We start from the raw sequence: 6,000 nt of genomic DNA, 5'->3' as shown, positions 1-6,000 counted from the left end.
ATCCTGGGCCTGGGCCCTGTGGATGCCTACAGAAGAAAGCGGAGCCGGGGTTCCGGAATCTTCTCACCTCACAGCCCTGGACTGGGCTCTGGTCCCGGCTCTGCAGCGTATAGCCATGTCCCTTGAGAGGCCTCTCTCTGAGGGTTGTCATGAGGGTAAGAATGGTGACCACGCTGGGCACAGTGGGCACACCTGTCATCCCAGCAGCTCAGGAGGCTGAGGCAGGAGGATCGAGAGTTCAGAGCCAGCCTCAGCAACTTAGAGAGGTCCTAAGTAACTCAGCGAGACCCCGTCTCTAACTAAAATACAAAAAAGGGCTGGGGACGTGGTTCAGTGGTTAAGGGCCCTGGGTTCAAACCCCAGTACCAAAAAAAAAAAAAAAATGACCATAAACTCTAGATCTCTCCATGCCCCCTTCCTTCCCAGTTCTGCTTCTTGTCAGCCTTGTGATCCTTCTGGGACTCGTTCCTTGCACAGTCCAGCTCTCAACTCCATGTTTGAGAGGCTCTTGGCTGGATCCACTCCCACACTGGACACCTTGTGGGTGCAAACCAAGGCAATTACTGGGTGATTATGTGTCTCCTAGGTGTCAAGGCTGGGCTGAGGAGGGCCACGCCCCCTCTTGAATTCCGACTTTCCTGCCTAGGAGTGTCCTGAGATTTTCCTTGTTAATGCAGGTCTGGCTGGCTACTCTGACGCACCATCCTGACCGGCCACACACCACCGTGAGGAGGCAAGGAGTCTGTCTGGCTGTCGCATGGCGGGTGAGTGGGCAGGGCCTGGGGACCTCGGGGCATGAGGGCCTGTGAGGGGAGTTTTCAGGAGAGTCTGTGAGATAAAAAACTTTGATCATTGCTTGTTAAGATTTTAGAGCTGGAAGACCAAAAGCTATGCCCTCGTGCTCATCAGAAGTCAGTCCTGGAGATGGAAAGCAGCAGCCCCAGACCAACCAGCATGTCCATGCAGAGGCTGGACTGGGGCCAGCCTTGCTGCACACGCTTTGATGAACTGGAGGCGGCAGGGGCAGAGGCGAGGGCAGATCTCAAATCCTCTCTCCCCCATGCACATTCTGTGGATCCACAGACAGTTCTGGGCATAGCTGGGGACCGTGGGCTGCATGGTGGGGGAGAAAGAGGCCCCATGGGTAGCATCTTCTCCAAACTCCTATCCCAACCACTTGAGGGCAAGAGCAATTCTATCTGAGGAGAAAAGAGTCGTATGACCTTGAGCAAGGGAAAGACCTTGGGTATGACCTTGGTGCCTCTGTTTTTCTCATCTGTAAAATGGGGATCATAATACAAATTATCTCAGAGGCCTGCTATGTGCTCTCCTCTGTCACACAAGACCTCAAAGTGGGGCCTTGTAAACAATAGCCTCAGAAAATGTGTCCCCACAGCTCACTTACAGAGTGAGTGACAAACTTCCCCTGCCCCCAAACTCATAGATACTGGGGCCTAGCAATGAGCCAGTAAACAGAAAGGGTCCCAAACTCACAGGTCTTTAAGGGATATTCCTAATTTTATGTCTGCTATTTTCAATTGTTCGGCATCATGTGACAATACTGTGAATCAACACTTGTTTATTTGTTGACTTTCGAAGGCCGGGATTTTTGTTTCTTTATCATATTTTAACTTCCTCTTCCATTTCCTCCTGGTAGTTGATAATATTAGTGGGCATCCAGGTCCATCTGGTTCCTGGGGTGGGTGCTTCCCTGAGGACAGCCCAGACCACCTGTCTCCAAACCTGGGTTTGCTTCTCCTATCAGACCTGGAGGACCCTGGCTTTGCTTCTACCAGGACCTGATTTTCAGGATTTCCCTATGTGTCCCCTCTTCCCTACACATTTATAAAGCATTGATCTTAAGCTCGACAGCACCAAGTTTAATTGCTGAGGAAGGAGCAAAGTTGGTGGCAGGGACAGTGCCAGTGTCAGGTCAGTCACTCACGTGGCGGGGACTGGACTCCTCTCTCTAAACCTCCACTTCTCCATCTGTAGAATGTTGGGATCAGATCCATCACGCCTAGCGTATAAATATTTATAGGATTGAATTCGATTCCCCAGGGCTTCTGGGGCCTCCTGGCTTCCTGGGAGGATCTGCTCCTCAAACCAACAGTCACAAATGACGAGGATGCCAGGTCCTGATGGAAAGGCCATCCGCCCTCCAGAGCTCCCCACTCGCTCTGTCCACGGTAGCCGTCGCCCATCGAAGCTGCGGCTCTTCCCTGCCGAGTCTGGAGGTGGTCCCGGAATTCTCCTCGGTGCAATTCCTCCACGGCCCCTGCCAGTCAATCCGTGTCAGCAAATGAATAGGGTCATTTTGACATTATTCAAAATTACAATAATCTTTCAGCTTGGCAATTTTAAGAAGCGAGTAGGATACTCTGTGAGGGATTGGTGCCGGGAGGACACTGGTTGGAGTTGATGGGTTGCTGTAGACTGGTAAGAGAGAGGACAGCAGGACCAGGAAGGAAAAGGAGACTGGGCAGTGGCCCCAAAAAGGCCCCAGGCCACTTTCCAATTAATCATTTAGCTATGGAGCTCAGGCATCCATGATGCATACTAAGGACAGAGTCATAATAGAGCCCATTAAAAACCAATTATACTGAGTCCTGGGTCTGGGAGATGTTGCTGGCTTCAGCAGAGCTTCCTGGGCCCAGACTCACTGGGTACCATGCCCAGGCTGGCACAGAGAATTGGGGAGGGCAGTATCGTTTGGATCTTTGGTGTCACCCAAGGCCATGAGGGAAGGTGGAGAGTGAGTAGACAGAGGCAGTCTTCCACACACCCTTCCCTGCAAGTCACCTCGACCTCAGGCTGATCTCTGTGAGCCAGGGAGCCAGAGAGGAGGGATGAGGCTGGCAGGGACAGGAGTCACGGCCAGGACCAAGCTGGGAGGCACCTTATGATATGGCAGCAGAGAGCGTGAGGACTGACCGATACAGAGTGGGAGAAGTGACGTGCTGACACTTGTGCACTCTGAGAGGTCCCCGCCTCCTCTCAGAGTTCTCAGTTTCTCTGTAGCAACAGGACAGATTGAATAAGATGAGCTGGCACATGTTCTGAGGCTGTCGGGCCAGGTGATGGCTTCAGCAGGAGGCAGGAAGGGGAGAAGGAGAAGAAAACCTATGTGCAGGAACTGGGGATGGGAGACCCAGTGACGGGGAAGATCTACAGGACAGAGGTGACAATATAAAACCCCCGTTTGTTAAACTCAAAGCGTGAACCCAGCACCGTGCTAAGTGCTGGATGGAGAACATCATCCTGATCGGAGCCTACTATCTATTTTGCCAATGGTTTCTCCTTCACCCTTGGAATTTCCTGGTTTAGGCGTTGCATTTTGTCAATACCCTACCTACAATTATTACTTCACTTAATCCTCCTCAAAATCATATGAGGAAGATATTAGGATTGTTTTTTTTTTTAATGTTGTTTGTTGTAGATGGACAGATACCTTATATATTTATTTTTATGTGGTGCTGAGGATCAAAACCAGTGCCTCACATATGCTAGGCAAGCCCTCTGTCACTTAGCTACAGCTACAGCAAAAGGATAATTTTGTGAGTGTGTGTGTGGGGTGCCAGGGATTGAACCCAGGACTTTGTGCATGTGAGGCAAGCACTCTACCAACTGAGCTATATCCCTGGCCCAGGATTGCTGTTTTTAGGGAAGGAAATCTGAACCTCAGAGAGGTCCAGCAATGTACCCACTGCCACACAGGCAGTAAGTAGAAGATGCAGGGTGATATTCTTTGGCAAAACATTGAAATGGCAGCCAAGAGCTCTTAAGATAGATTCAGAGAGGTTCACCCACCTGCCTCAGGTCACACAGCCAACAAGTGGGAAAGCCTGTGCTGGAACTCAATGTGTGCTTCTGAACTCAGGCTCCCACTGACTGTGCAGGGTGGAAAGGAAGGCCAAGAGAAGATGGTAAGAGAAAAAAAAGGGAAAGAGGGCCACAAAACTGGAGGGGCTGCGAACCCTGGGGTGTCTGGTAGTAGAAGAAATGCCCTTGCTATTCCTTCTTTTCCTCTGCCTGATGGGCACAGCCTCAGGCTTGAGCTCTGTGGCCTTGAGCCCAGTCCAGGGAGCTCACCCCTCATGTCCCAAGGGTGAAACCAGACCAGTGGCTCACTGAACCAGCCGAGTGTCAGATCAGATTTTGCCACTCAGCCCCTCCCTGGTGTCTACCAAGGGGCCAAATGACAACCCTAAGTGTCCTTCCGGATCATTTCACAGACAGACTAATTGAGGCCTGGAAAGAGGGAGCAGCTTACCGTGGGTCCCACCCAGAGTCTGCAGCAGCTCTGCCCCCTATATCAGAGGCCACGCCCACCCCTCCTCCCAGCCCCAGGAGTTTTAGAGAGAAGGAAGTTAAGAAGGAAGGGCAGGTTTTGGAATGTGACAACTTGAGTTAGAGGGATTATGGGGTGGGTGGGGTCTGAGCAGCTGACTGGGTGTGGGTGCCAATCCTCCAGGGCGGGCCGGGATGATGGTGAGCATCAGCTCCCTTGTCACTCCCCAGTCAAGAGACAGGAAGAGATGCTCATTTATTCATCCAAATAATGTTCACTGAGCATCTACGACACCCTGGACTCTAAGCCAGGCCCTCCTATCCAGAGAGTACGAGAGCCAGAAGTTACCTTTATGGAGATCTCAGTCCTGTGGAGGAGAGAGACAAGTAAACACAGCATCCTTGATCGTGGGTTGGGGACAGTAGCCTTAGTCTCAGACAACAGGATCTGAGCTGAGCACAGGGTGATGACATTGAGTTTATTTGACAAGAAGTCTGGAAACCATCTCTTGCCCACATTTATATCCTCCCCTTGGGCTCCCTCCTCTGTGTCCATCGATCTCATTGACCGCTTGAGGGCTGGAAAGGACACTGATTAGGACAGCAGAGCAGTTGCTTTTCCTACACACGATCCTGAAACCCCAGAGCTGACACCATCCCATAAATGGCAGGCCATGATGCTGATGGGTGTGAATGACTCAGACCACCAGAGGAGCAGATCCAGGGATGGATCACACAGGGACCAGGACAGTGGGTTATGGGGCAGAGGCAGAATTGAGGTGGAGAACCACAGGTCAGGGATTCCTAGGTCTTATCGCTGCCACATGATCAAAGGGCAAAAGCTTCAAAGAAGTTATGTTCTGTGGCGGTGACAGAGAAGTAGAGTGGAGACAAATGGCGAGAAGTTGCGAGATCAAAAGACCTTCATTTGGCAGAAGGAAGGACTTTCTAACATTTGAGCGCTGGACGAGTGGCCTCTTCCAGGTTGCAAGCTGGGACCATGGTCAAGTAACCACCAAGAATTTGGCTGTGGAAATTTGATCTTAGGCAGGAAGCTGAGAGAGAGATGGTCTCTGAGATTCTGGGATAATAATGATAATGACAGTTCTGACTCATTCCGCCCCCTCTTGCCCATTCATGATAAGGATACAGATATGCAAGGTGACCAGAACTGGTTTGCACTGTGGCAGGGAAAGAGGAAACCAACACAGATGCCTCAGGGCTTCAACCCAGATCCGGGAGCTCAGGAACTCTCATCAAATCCCAAACACCCCTTGTATCCAGCCTGGGGGCTTGCCAAGTGGAGCTAATTACCACCCAAAACCTCACCCCCTGCTCCTGACTCATCCCCTAAAAAGGAACACTAGCATTCTCTTCTGGCTTATACCCAGACCCTGTGCTTGGGAAGCAGCAACACAGATTCATGGGCCACAGATCAAAACTGTCTGCAGGCAAGAAGCCCCTTTCTTCCTGCCCACCCTTCTTGCTTTTAGTTTGTTGATTTTTTGTTTTGTTTTGTTTTTGTCTTTGTTTGTTTTTGTACTGGGGATGGAACCCAAGGTTACCAACTGAGCCACATCACCAGCACTTTTTTAGTTTTTTTTTTTTTTTTTTTTCTTGTTTGTTTGTTTTTTGAGACAGGGTCTCACTGAGTTGCTTAGGATTTCACTAAGTGGCTGAGGCTGGCTTTGAACTTGGGATCCTCCTGCC

This window comes from Sciurus vulgaris (assembly GCF_902686455.1).
Source record: "Sciurus vulgaris genome assembly, chromosome: 2".
Classification (NCBI taxonomy): domain Eukaryota; kingdom Metazoa; phylum Chordata; class Mammalia; order Rodentia; family Sciuridae; genus Sciurus; species Sciurus vulgaris.
This window is presented reverse-complemented; position numbering follows the sequence as displayed.